This window comes from Amphibalanus amphitrite, unplaced genomic scaffold (assembly GCF_019059575.1).
Source record: "Amphibalanus amphitrite isolate SeventyFive unplaced genomic scaffold, NRLGWU_Aamphi_draft 001586F_arrow, whole genome shotgun sequence".
Classification (NCBI taxonomy): Eukaryota; Metazoa; Arthropoda; class Thecostraca; order Balanomorpha; family Balanidae; genus Amphibalanus; species Amphibalanus amphitrite.
This window is the reverse complement of record NW_024883079.1, coordinates 126,200-140,439: the sequence shown is the minus strand read 5'-3', so window position 1 is coordinate 140,439 and position 14,240 is coordinate 126,200. Positions and strand designations below refer to the sequence as shown.

Sequence of the window (14,240 nt, the reverse complement as noted above, 5' to 3'; positions counted from 1 at the left end):
ATCACTGAGACGTGTGCCACATATGTACTGCATGTAACTGCGGACTGATGACTGATGAGGGTACATCCTAGGTCGGCGGCACGGTACCGAATCACGTCTACCCGGACGCGTGCCACTACCAGAGTGGCGAATTCAGCTGGGAACTCTAGCGCCGTTCGGCGTGTGAACCCTCCATTAAAGTACCACCGTCCTGTGTGGTTAACTCGGGAACATGGAGAGGACTCAGCGATCCATCATAGGTGGATTCAGGCCAGTCCACCGCGTGATGTGCCGTGCCTTCATTACCAGCTAATTCGGTGAGAAAGTGTGCGTTTTCTAAATTGATGACTTCAGTCGCATATTGTCGGTGCCAAAATAGGTTAGGTGTGAAAGTGAACGCTGCTGATTGAAACTTTCTTATGGAAATAAAATCATTTCCTATCGATAGATGGTCACCCATACAAAGTTACATGCCGAGATGATACGACTTAGATCTATTTTGAATAAATTACCCTCATTTACAATTAAAAGATATAATTGGTTACAATGGTATCAGACAAAAGACGGCACAAAAAAACCCTAGGAGTACGGAAGCACAATTCGTAAATGGTCTTTTGCTCGCTTATAGGTATCGCAAATCAAACTAATCATTATATTAATGCTCTTCGATAAGACCGTAAATTTGATCCTCCGCATCCTCGCCAGCTTCGAGCAACATTCAATGCTCAACGCTTTAATGTAAAGAAGGTCATATTCTACCTTTAAAAGGTAGATGTATAGGGCCTTGAGTAAATCGAGCTTCTCTTCTGTAACTACATATATCGAATATTTGTATCAGGAAACGTCTTCCAAAGGCTTCTTTTATGGATTGGGGTTGAGGTTGAGGTTAACCCACACACTCACGTTTCGACCGCCACTACCAGCAGCTCCCGCTCGGTTTCGACGCTCCCGTCCAGCTATGACCGTCACGCACACTCACGCACACACGCACACACGGTCCGACGGTACCGCTGGGCCGCCCGCAGCTCTGTCCGAGCTGGCTGCAGCTCCACGGCGGCGAGCTGAGGCTGTCACAGCTCTGTGTCGACTGACGGCCACATTCCCAGCTGTGGCCGCGCATGGTACGCCACAACTCGGCCACTATTCGGCCGTGGATGAGCGTGACGGATCCAGAGGCGTACCGAGCTCGCGTCCAGCTCTCTGGGCGGGGAGAACTCGCGCGGTGTTCCTTATGAGCTGAGCTGAGACGGTGAGGGTCTAGCGACCTACCCTGATGGTTTCTGGTCAATTTAGACACCTGCCCTGCTCCAAGACGGTCCCGGGACTATCACCCCATGCGTGACGCTCCTGGCGCCGCCTGCGTCAGGGGCGTCACCGGTCACGGCTGGCTGCCTCCCGGGCCGTGTGACATTGGTGGTGGGATCAGCGGCGGGCGGGGCGGCGGGGGTGCACGGTCCCTCCCCCCACCACGCCCCAGCACGGCCCGGGAGCTGCGCAGCATACCGAGCTCGCCGCGGCCTCCTGCAAGGCTCCGTAATATTGTTCACTTCCTTCTCCTGTCAGACCGGCTCGGCGGACCGTGAATGGACTGCCGCTACCGTGCGGGGGCTGGGGAAGGTACTGCAATGCAGGCGCACTGAAAGTTTGGGAGAGAAAAAAAATTGCGCATTCTGAGAGGGAATTTAAATGCGTGCCACGGTCTTCCGCAGGGAGATGGAGTGACGCAAGAGATGCTAGGCATCACAGCATACATCCTCAAAGAGTTATGCTCGGAGTGGAGAAGTAAAGACGTGCCTGTCACGTTGCGCCTCATTAACAGGTTAATGACGCTCCTGGGGCACTGAACCGTCGGCAAAGATTAACCTCGTCTCACGGGCGGGGCTGAGATTTGTTATAGACGTTAGGCAAATTATAGGGCAGGGATATGCAGGGACGCAATGTCTACAATTCCCTCTCATTTGCATAATTAGGTGCATCATTATACATTTGTATGCGTCGAGCTATTAATGTGTCATTCATGCATCATCCGTGTTTTTAACTGCGCCAGGCTATCCGTGGGCTTTTTTGCAAAAAAAGTGCGGCTTTAAACTTCCTCACTGCAATTTTATGGCATTAGGTCATTCGATACAGTCTAAACGAATGTGCTGATAATCATCCGGGTTTGTTAAATGTGCAATTACTGCACCTTTGCTCGTCATTACAGGATGCTTTTTGCCTAACATTGCAAATGAATCCAGAAATGTGCATCAGCACGGTTTTTGTTTCAGGGTGCCGTTTGATTGAACAATATCTGACGCATCTCAGGCTTGACACACCAGCTCGTCGGTGTATGTTGCTATGGCGCCTTCGGATATGGATTTGTTATGAAGAGGATGTTATGTAGTATGTATGTTGTTATGTAGTATGTCGGGGCCTTCACATGTCCTGAAACACTTGAAACAGCAGTCTCTGGGCGGTAAAGAGCTCGTTGTAGCCATTGTTGCAGGATGCATTGTTTGTCTATCTCTTCGCGGTAAAAATAGGGATGCTGCATACTTCAAGGCGGAGTATTACATCCGACAAACGAGGACAGTCAACGAAACATTCTCGATATTTCCCTTCCAGTAACTAGAATTTGTTATTCATTTTTTGTTGTTCTCACTCATCTTCCTTCAGCTACTTTCCTCGTTCACAATATTCTTCCTCGCTGCTGACGGTGGCTGAAATTTCCCGAGTCCTTCTCCCACCCGCACCCTCCCCTCCCCCCCCACCCCGCAGGCTCCAGCCAGCCTCGTCGATCCAGCATCGATCGAACCACCGCCGCGCCGCCGCCGCCGCCGACGACGGTACCGACGCCACGCCGGGTCGGTCAGCTGCGGCCGCCGCACCAATGCCGACCATGGCGGCGGCGGCGGCGGTGCGGGCGCTGGCGGTGGTGACCTGCCTCCTCCCCGGCCTGGCCGGAGGGGTGAGCCGGTCCTCCGACTGTCAGGAAGACTTCCTCATCCGCGACGGCACCATCATCCGAACGGTGGACTCGCGCCGGCGTGGAGCCACTTTCCTAAATAACACGGAGGTAACGGAGACGTCACACTGCCTGGAGGCGTGCTGTGACCGAGCGCACTGCAACGCCGCCATCTACGACCAAAAGGTGAGCAATGTGAACGGGTCTTCAACGGTGGGAGGACATTGTTGGGAGATCTGCGCCCAGAGAGTAACTTTTGTAGTGATTTATCGTCATGAAGGGTCAATGAGCTTAGTTCATGGATACCTTCCCGGCTAGTATGTAGCTTACATAGAGGTTACTTTGCATGCCTGAGCACTTGACAATAACAAGCGTCGCAGAAACTTTTTTAACATTAACCCGCGTAGATATTTGTACCTCGATGCGATCTTTTTGTCATACTAAATGCCACTGCTGTTTTGCCGATTTGATTTCTGTTTAACTCGGTGACTGCACCATGGAGCTCATATAGCCCCCTCCCATCTCCCCACCCCACCCCACCCCACACCAAATGGGCTCAGGAGTCCCACGCCGTCAGCGCAGCCCGCTCCCATTGCCGCTGTGCGTGAGTAAATTCACGGCTCACTGAGTCGACACTTCACGAACTCACGACTCACGCGCCTCCGGTCACGGAGAGAGTCAGAGAGAGTCAGGTCAACTCAAATGACCCCGATCGAGTTCTGAGGTGGCGAGGAATCGTTTAGCGACTGCAGAATCGCTATTTGTAGTTATTGGAAAGCGCCGAGGCTGGTGGCTGACTGCTCATGTTTTTTTTTATTGAGCTATTTCTGCAGCATATACACGAGTAAGTGCTTGACAGTCTGCCGTGCACATGCCATCCAAGAAGTCTGATACGATTTTTATGGTTTGCCAGCCTTAGTCCTTACCGTTGCACCGTGACTGTAATCGGGGCTCAAGAGGCTTTGGTGGTTTTTGGTGGGATTGAATGCGGCAGATAAGGAACCAAAGGCTCAGGCCTCAGATGGCTTGATGGAAGGACGGCTGTCCTGAGAGAGGAGAGAGAGAGAGAGAGAGAGAGAGAGAGAGAGAGAGAGAGAGAGAGAGAGGAGAGAGAGGGATGGAGAGAGAGAGAGGAGGGAGGGAGGGAGGGAGAGGGAGAGAGGAGGGAGGGAGGGAGAAGAGTAGATGTGCTTTTTGTGGGGTTGCAGCCAGCGTGGGAAGGTGCCAGTTGTTGGAAGGCGCGGCAGTGACCGTCGCAGAGACAGGGATGGATCAGACGCAGCGCGGAGAACGGCTGGATGGAACGGAACGAAAAACAAAAACGTTGGGAGGTGTGTTCTGATGGAAAAGAGAAACGCAGCGAATGTGATTAAATGAGTTATCGCATGCAGTTTTCCTTATGTGTAACCGTGCGCACAGCAAGCCGTTGCTTGGGGTCTCTAAAAGATATGACCGTGACCGTCCACAACAACAAGGAACGGGTGCATTACTTGTGAAAAAAAAAACTACCCTTACCTGCTTTTGACCTCAAGGCTCAACCTTCAAATTGCAACGTCACTACGTCGAAGTAAATGCGGCTGATAATTAAAAGATTTCCCAGATAAAATGCTGCATACAAACCGCTCGATTAGCTTTATGACCCGAAAACGACTGTCAGGCCGAGGACCGTAGTGAGAGTGACCAAATGACTCAGGCGCGACAACATGCCTACAGGAGGAACATATCTTATGCGTTCCTTATGCGCAAGCCCACAAGTAAGCAGAAAGCACTTACATGGCTATTTGACGCTTCTGGTTTATGATCTAATAATGTGCCATCTTTCTCACGAATAGCTCCACCAGAAGTCCGTCGTATCTGGATATCAGTTTCGGACTCCGTTCGCGGCAGACCGCTCAAACGTCGCCCCCGGTAATGACCTGTCGCTCACGTGAGCCTCGCTCCCGAGAGGTCGGCGCCGCCGCCAGCGGCTAATGCATTTCAAGGACCTCTGGGAGCGGGAAGGTCAGCACTGTCGCATCATTTCATACAGGTCACACACACGTGCAGTCCCCTGGCCAATGGTCCACCATGCCAGTGACGAATACCAGAGGTCACTGCGCGGTCACCAGTTGAGGTTGGTTAGAGGTCATGGGGTCATCGGAGGTCACCCCCATGCGGTAGCGGCCAGCCAACAGCCGCGCGTCCATCCACGCCGGTCCGACTGGGGACCATGCTGGGCTGTTCCATCAAAGGTCAAAGGTCAACGTGATTGGACGTTGTTGACTGCCCGCGGCCGCGCTGGCTATTTGATACAGGAGGGATGGGACCCTGGCAGGGTCAGAGCACCACCTATGTGGGGGAATGACGGAGGGTCGATGTCTGTTCAGAAGGGTCGAAGGGGCGTTGTTGGCTGGAAAGCAAGGGGCGGCCTGTTGGTTATGGATGTTGAGAACGAGTTGAAATTTCGGCAGAGTGGTCGACCTGCATTCTGCAATGCCGGAAGCCGGAAGAGTTTCAATCTGGTCAGAGGAACGGTGGTAAACAGCAGTGATTTAATCATATGAGAAGCCTACTTCCCACCACTGACTAACCTGCCCCATTGTGTTCCTCTCTATCTTTCCAGACGGGTAGCTGCTTCCTGTTCGACTGCGGCCCGCCGGACGACTACCGGTGTCTGTTCACCTCTCACACACAGTTTGTGAGCGGCACTCTGCGCGGCAGCCGCGCTCAGTTCGAGCTCACTCAGTGGGGATCGCAGAGCCAGCATGCCGCCGAGCTGCACAACCTCAAGTGGGTGGCCGCAGCGTCCCGGGGGGGGGGGGGAGGAGGGGAGACGGGAGGCGGAGAAGCTGGTCATGTGTACTTTATCAGACTAAAATGGGATAGCTGGATGAATAATTAGCAAATTCTGGGAGATAACTAGAATAGCTCAAGCTGAGCTCAAGAAGTTTATAAGCTTTGACTTAAAAAAAAATTAGTACCTATATAGGAATAGTGCAGGGCTTGTTTTTAGAATAACTTATCTTTGTTTTGAGTGCAATGAAGTTTCCGGGAATCTGACCGGAGGTTCACTTATGTCTGAAACATTTAAAAACGAAATTAGCCTTTACGGCATCCTCTCACGTTACGCATCCGCACACTATCCCCTAATTTGAGTGACGCCCGCGCCACCCACCATCAATAAACTAACGCCACGGACTCGCCTCCAGGCACACCGATAAAGCCAGCGCCAGAAGGGGGACGAACACCAGAAGACCCTGGAGCGACCACTCAAGGAGATTATTCATGCACCGGCCACCTCGCCTAGTCCGGGCACTAAAGGTCAGTGCTGACCCCTATCCCTCCCCCAGCAGGGAAAGTGCTCCCTAACCCAATCTGATAGTGTGCCCCAGAGCTGGCGGAACTCTCAGTGGCCACAGGAACCCTGAACACCAATTACAGCTGGTCGCAGGGCCAGGACAATTTCGGAGAAGGTCGCTGGGATGCTGCCTGGCTCGCTCACGGGGTATATGGACGGCCGCACCGCGGCGGGGCGCTGGACGGACCTCCAGTTATTGAACTCATTCCGGACGCGTCGGCCAGTGCGGCGCTCGTTGTTGGTCGTCTCATATTGGAGCGGGATCGGTTGGATTGGGATGCGATGGGCTTACGGAGACGCGATGGTAGGGCAATGGGGACTGTTGTTTTTTAACCCTCGCCCTGGCAGGGCATTTTTCATAACACGGCCTGGCAGGGGGGGGGGGTCGATGCGACCGCCCCCCCCTCGCGATTGGCTCCTATGGCACCTAGAAACACCAATTTGGTAGGTAGGTGGGCCCCCTGGAGTTCTCGCCCCTGTGCAAATTTGGTTTGCTCTAGGTCAATATTTAGAGGGGTTTTGGGGGGTATAGATGTAAAAATTTCGCTAAAAACAGGTCAAAAGTTTTTCGCTTATAACTTTTGATCTAATTAAGATAGAGCAAAAGAAAAGCATCAGTGAACTCAGCACGTCAAGGCTCGTCGAATGATATACTTTTTAGCTTTTAGCTTTAAGTGTACTTAAAGTTTTTCTTAAATTTTAAGTAAACTTAAATTAATAAATTAAGTTAAAGTTAACCAAATTGCATCATATCGCATATCATTCGATTCGGCTGATCACCAGGAACACAATGATATCATTTTTTTAAGCTCTAGCAGCATTATGTGCCAAGTTATTGGCAAAAACGTCATTTGACCTCAGTTGACCTCATTTGACCTGACCCATGGATAAGTACACCAAACAAAGAAGCACCAAGTGACCTGCTGTTAAGTACTGTGGTTTCAAAGCACAAAAGTGATAGAACGAAGCGGATATCTCCAGTTTTTTTTCCGAATTTAGTATTTTCCCATAGGCTTAACATTACGACGTAATGACCTCTAACTGACCTCAGGTCAGTGACCTCAAAAAACCCGAACTATATGTTATACAAATCGGTTGAACTTAGCACATCCTGAAAGTTTGAAGGAAATCAGTGCAAAACTGTGAGTTGGACAGGTGCAAAAAGAAATTGAAATTTGACCATGACCTTGTACCGTTTTTTCTGACCTGGTGACCTGACCCAAGGTCACCCGGACCTGAAATTTTCAGGTCATATGTAAAAAGGTTGCCCCATAGGCTGTGCCAAATTTGGCGGCGCTGTGCGCCGCCGTTTTTACGCTATCTTCGAAAAACCTTAGGGGGGGTCGCATCGACCCCCCCCCCCCCTGCCAGGGCGAGGGTTAAAATTATTTTTTTTACGGAAGGACTACGGGACGGTAAAAGAAGGAAGTTCTAGCCAGTCAGTGGGCAAGAAGGCAATTTGTTTAATAGGAGGTCGGTTTGTGGAACGACAGAAGGAATTTTGCGGCGTGCAGACGGAGAATTATTAGAGATGATTTTAAAAGATGCTAGGTCCGTAGGCTGGATCGGTGGACGGTATAGAAAGAAATTAAACAGACCTTCAATTACCCTTACTGCCTTCTGTCTTATGACCATCATTGCTGGGCGTGGAGCGGTCATACTGTGTGAGACGTCAGCAGCAGGACGGCACTCCGACCCGGTCAGTGACCTCTGGAGGTCACGATGGTCCCACGGTGGTCCCACGGTGGTCCGCCGGGACCACTCAGAGGTCACAGCGCCACCACGGTCCCCGTCAATCACACGGGGTCACACGGCTATCACAACGTCTGCCCGGTCCGGGCGATCAGTGGAGCCACTGGGGTCACGGACATCCTCGAGGTTACGATGGGTCAGTGCAGGTCATGGGACCGTCCAGTGGTGGACCAGGAGCTCCCAGGAGCGGCAGTGGCTCCCGCGGCCGGTCGACGGGCCCAGACCTGACCCCTGCCCTCTGCTGACCGGGGACTGACCGATGGATGCCTCAGTGGTCACCACATGGTCCCAGGGTGACTGGATGGCGGATAGTTACTTCTACCAATTGAGCAAGTGGTAGCCATACTGCCATCGATGCAGACAGATCGATAAGGCCAAGACATGTAGCCTTTACTTTAGGGATTTTACTCAAGCGGCCATGGATGTGCGTGCCATTAGTCATCTTTCTTTTTCTGAACCTCTCTCTCCCTCTCTCTCTCTCTCTCTCTCTCCCTCTCTCTTTCTGTCTATGTCTCTCTCCTCCCCTCTCTTAGACATTTCGTCGTTTACCGATACTTTCCCTTTTACCGACAGTGCACTCTGTGAACCAAACCTTCATATGACTCGTCCCCTGCGTCTGCTGTCCCCACGGCTTCCGCTCAGTGGGGAAAACACGTATCATTAGCCACCTCTGTGCTCGTAAACGAAATCACTCCCCGGCACTTTCGCTTCTCTGAGTCGAGTTTAACCACGTGAAAACAATGCTGGACCCGGGGAGGGGAATGACTGGCCGGCGATCACCGGCACCGGACGGGGGTCTGTCGGAGTAGTAGCTCTGAATGGACCGTGATGATCCGATGGGTGGCAGGTGGCAGTCTTCGTTCGCCAATCAGCCCGGTTAGCTCGGCAGGCTGTCCAGTGAGCCAGGGTGTTCGTGGAGGCCGATTGGATTACGTGACGGCACCGCGCACCATCTGCTGCGTGTACCGGAGTGTGCCCCGAGGCTCATGTCGCGTTAGTGGGGTGGAGCGGAGTGGTGTCACCAGGCAGGCTTGGGAGCTATTCGCTTCATAGATAGTTGGAACCCTCTTTTTTCGTCCCTTTTGCATTCTTTCATATTTTCTTACAGTTATGCATCATCCCCATTTCTGCTCTTTCTCTCTTCTCTCTTTCTCTCTTTCTCTCTTTCTCTCTCTCTCTCTCTCTCTCTCTCTCTCTCTCTCTCTCTCTCTCTCTCTCTCTCTCTCTTCTCTTTCTCTCTTTCTCTCTTTCTCTCTCTCCCCCTCTCTCTCTCTCTTCTCTCTTCTCTTTTCTCTTTTTTCTCTTTCTCTCTTTCTCTCTCTCTCTCTCTCTCTCTCTCTCTCTCTCTCTCTCTCTCTCTCTCTCTCTCTCTCTCTCCTCTCTCTCAATCTATCCGTCTCTTGTACCTCCTCTCGTTCCTTCCACTCCATCCCCTCCTCTCTCACGTGCTCTTCATTCCCTCTATCCTCTTCCCCACTCAAAGGACGCCGCATAATAAGCTGTCACGCCCTCATCCAAGTTGTTCCGGACCACGTAATTAACAGGGAAACATGCAGACAGTATTCAAAATAGTCTTTTCTGACAAAAGGACAGCATCTCTCTGAATCTCCGATCGCTCATAGTCAGAAAAATCTATCAGGGAATATTAACACACTCCTACGCTGTGACCTTCACCAAAACTAACAAATAGTCATCGAAGGAACGCTTGTGTGACGGTCTTTCTGCCGGTAGGTATCATATAATCGTGCAGTCACGTTTGGTGATAGCTGCTTGTTTTTAGTTCAAGTCTTTCGAAGGTAACCCGTTATCAAATACTCTCCCTCCCTCTCTCTCTCTCTCTCTCTCTCTCTCTCTCTCTCTCTCTCTCTCTCTCTCTCTCTCTCTCTCTCTCTCTCTCTCTCGGTGCCTCTCCTCTCTCCAGCCAAAGCATAGACAGAGGCGGACTGGAGGATAGAGAGCCCCATTGCTATCCCTCGGCCACTGGGGGTGGAACTGATAGCATGGGTGTGTTCACCACTCGAAACAAGGGCCGCAAACGCGCGGAATACATAGTTGGCCGCGTGCTAAATGCATGTGTTCATTGTTTCAGAGATAAAGGGAGCACATGTAATATTCAGCGCGCGGGCGGTGGCCACTTTCGCGGCCGACTACCACTTTGTTGTAGGTCACCGGAGCGAAGTGAAACGGGCACCGCTGATGATAGGAACTAAATTGAGATTTTATTTATGATATGCCTATCAACACTGGCGGCAGTAAAGGTGGTTTGGTTTAGTTTGTGAGGTGGCAGTGAGTGGTGGGTGATGCTGAGGTTTTAGAAAGGACAGGATGTGAAATATGTATGTTTTAAAAGCAAATTGATAGGTGAAACGTAAAAGTAAACAGGATATATCAGAACAGAAAAAGGTGTAATATAATAGGAAAGTGTAAAGGTAAACACAGAATATCGGACATAGGGCATCGGTGCTATATCACATCATATTGAAGAGCGCACTTCAGCGTGCTCCCTTTCAGTTCATCTTTGTCAGTTCATGTCTATTTTCACACTCAGTTGAGAGGAGCTGGTGACAAACGGGTGTGCTGTGCACTGTCGTGACGTTCAGGTCACAGCCTCTGACCGGCTAATGGCACCTCGTGACCGAAATATTGGCGTCCAAACCGCTAACGATCGAGACGAAAAATCACAACGCGAGAAAGTGATACTTATAGGAAGACCATTTACCTAAACAGAAATGCCCTCAAATGATCAGCACCTTCACTCCCTCGTCTAACCATTTGTTGTCATTTGATTGTCATCAAAATATTAGGAAAGAACCTATTTGAATAATTCGAATGAATTTTTGTGTGTTTTCAGTGGCAAAAATGGCTTTCATGATCAGCTTCTTAGCAGTACCTAATATATGAAATTAAACTGAACATCGACTGCATTGATCCATTCGGGAGCCAATGCAAACAAGTGCCAGCTCTTCCAAGAAAGTTTTCTAAAAATTCCTGCACTTTTTTTTTTTGTTTTGCGACTGTTACACAAGCCCCGCATCTATCGCTGCTTGCTGCCTGCACGTTCACTGTTGTTCACATTCACACCGACACCGGTTGTTGAACAGCCTCCCCTCCGACGGTCGGGCCCGGTCTGCCGGCCACCTGAGACGGACACGATCGGTTCACCCGGCCGGCCCGCTACCGCGCCGTTCGTGACGCTCCGGAGACGAGGCGGCTGGTCGTCAACCGGCTGTGTAAAGGCGAGCTACCATCGGCAAGCGGAGGCCTTAGGGATGGGCCGTTCTCTTTAGTCTATAGATATATGGGCCGTACGAAGGAGTTGAGCTTGAAGGCACATATTTCAATGGATAGGATTTTAATGAGTCGTGAGAGAATATCCAGGTGAAGACACACAAGTTTCGGAAACTATTGCGCTATGAAAACAACCTGCTCTCATAAGCTTGCGGGAAGGGATGACTTACCTGATCTCTTATTATAAAATGAATAACAAATCAGCATGGTGCAACGTTTTGCATCATGCATGCCGGCGCTTTGAAGTTGTAAATGGACTTCGAAACCTTCCATGAAATAGCCGTCTTCCTACGCTGGTTATAACCGATGGTTATTTAATTGCATTAATGCTGGTACTGAGGGCTGAGACATGAGCACTGGGTTATCGCTTCCATCCCGCGTTTAGACTCAGTACTCACCCTGCTAGGGTAGTAGTGGTCCACCACGGGTCCCAGTCCTCCGTCATAGCCAAAGAGGGCTGGTCGACGCAGCTTGGAGGTCATCACTGCAATTCACCTGAAAATAGACACAAAAATTACAACTCAGGCACAGCGATTTTCATTGCAACATGAATCGTCCCCCGAGTAATCTTAGAGAAATCACAAATGCGACCGAATGTATGCACCATGTTTTTTCCGTGTATTTAGATATCATCTAAGCTTGGTGCAGTAAATTATTATGTCGCTTCCCTCCATCGTTCGGTCCACTGCCGTCCTTTCCAGCACTGATAGGTAACGCTTTCCATTTTGTGATACGGTGGTGGATGTGACGGATTGGTCCGCGAGGCTGAGCTAACATTTTGGTACCGTGCTGCGATTGCTTTTTATAGCATTTAACTAAAAGAGAGTGAGTGAGCGATAAAAACGACATCCGCGGAGGGTGATTAACCACTGGGCACTGGAGGTTGAAGATTGGAACAAGACCTTTAAAAGCTTATGACCGTAAAAATAAGTGTTAGCAGCTAATCTCATGCAACACTAAAAATCAATGGTTTTTGTCCTGTGAATATACTCTTGCATAAACAGATGTTAAAAGCTCCAAATGCGAGGAAGTGAAGAAGTTTCAGCAGCAAACAAAGAGGCAATTTTCCAACTTTAGCTTGAATTGTACCTACGCGATCCAATCGCTGAGCCCATGACGGTGAAAAACTATACGGACTACAGTGACATTATCAGTGAACTGTTCAGTGTATTTAATAAGCCACCTCTCGCGCCTTCAAATCTACATATTGTCCGCAGGTGCGGCCTGTTCTCCATATTCCCATCTGGTCCGTCCGTCTCCTGAAGGCCTGTCATACATCACCCCCCCCCCCCCCCCACGCGTTTCGAGTCGCGCTCCCTGGGCCTCCGCCCACACCGCCCGCGCGCACATCTACCTTCTCAGACAGGTGTAACGTAACCACACGCAATATCCGTATTTGCATCACTACACAACACACAGTACACAGCGTGCGTACATAGATTGGGGTTTGTGTCATACGACACAGGTGCGTAGCTTTACATTCATACAGGGATGCGGAGCCATAGCCGGAGGCACAGGTAGTGCGTCTCACGATACAATATTCTCTGAACTAGAGCTGCCGGAGTTGGCACATTTTCCCGGAAGCCAGAGCAGAGGATGCCGGGATATTTTATTCCAGAGCGGAGCCGTAGTCGGTGCCGGAATCGTCTTAGCTTTTAACGTCTCCTTATCCCTGCTTCAGCCCAGACCCCCTCCTCAGAGGCGTAATCCGACAAACATCACAAGTGTTATTTTCCGGAACAGCATGGTGCAACTCTTTCGACTGATCCCTCTCGGCCGTTTTTCCGTCGGCGCTGCGCCGGTTGAGTGCCACACGGAGGAGGCTGTCGACAGCGGTGGAGGCGCTCCTCGACTCCTGCCGTGCCCTAACGGTGTCGGCGCCGTGCCGTGCCGCCGCGCCGACAGTCCGGGTTCAAAAGAGCGCCTGCTCGACCGCGGCCGGGCGTGAGCTGACGCCGCTGGCGCGCGCCGTTAGCCGCGCGCCAGGAAGCGCGCGCCGCGCACCGAGCGCGCCAAATCGGACGCGCGCTCGTGCGCCTCTGAACTTCCTGGTCGGTGACGGTACCAGGTCGACGGTGGGTGAATCGAGGAAAATGGAACCGGGAAATGAAAAATCGATGTGTAGCTGCGTTTTCATGGTTCAGTGCCCTGTGCCGGTGCATCTGCGTAGCAGGTATTTTGGGTCAGACTTGCGGTATCATCACTTCCGAGTTGCAGCTGTTTTTCAAATATAAAATCCCGAAAACACTGTCATTTAACTTGGGCATCAAATACACGAAGGAAATGGAAACAATCACTTCACCATGCACGTCAAAAAGCATGCCGAGACGCTGTGAGTGTGAATGAATTATTGCTCAAATTCCGACAAATCAATCCCGACCGCGAATCTCCTTCGATCGCGGATTCATCTGTAACTCGAAAGGGATCACTCCTGTTGACTCAAACACGAGCTCAAATATCTCTCGTTCAGAGTCTGCAGCACCACCTAAAGTCAGCCCCGGAACGACTCCTTAAAACTGGGACTGCCCCGTCGTAACTAGCCTGGCCTGGCAACTGTGCACTGTAGCGCGGGTGCCGCGTCCCACGCCGAAGTGGTGTGGTGCGCACCCGGGCCGTGGAGAGACAGTTATGTGGCTGGCGCACGGCATGGAGGCGGTCCAAAGTGCCGACCCAAATAGAGTCTATGGCCGAGACGTTGCTTGTTCTCTTAGCCCAGTGCATTTATCTTGCAGTGGAGCTGAGACGTTGAAGATTGCAGACAACGGAAGCGCGGTGGACGGATAGGGTGGGTGGTGAGGTGGATAGAATGGTGGTTTCTATGTAGGTGATGGACAGTGAGGTTATTGCGGGAGGCTCAGACGTGAGATGATTTGGTGAGCACTCGACAAACCGATGGGCGATGATGAGGAGTGTCTGACAGGTCCGGTGATGTGGCGGTAC

General features: G+C 51.2%; 1 protein-coding gene across 2 annotated transcripts in view; it reads left to right on the top strand.

Annotated features, from left to right (window-relative positions):
* Window positions 1-2,736: 2,736 nt before the first annotated feature.
* LOC122374008 (proline-rich protein HaeIII subfamily 1-like) overlaps window positions 2,737-14,240 on the top strand; it is a 35,724-nt gene continuing 24,220 nt past the window's right edge. For both annotated transcript variants that reach the window (XM_043352505.1, XM_043352504.1), the window contains exons 1-3: window positions 2,737-3,109; window positions 5,526-5,692; window positions 6,112-6,223. The gene's annotated coding sequence lies outside the window, so the exon portion shown is untranslated. The remainder of the gene's footprint in view (window positions 3,110-5,525; window positions 5,693-6,111; window positions 6,224-14,240) is intronic.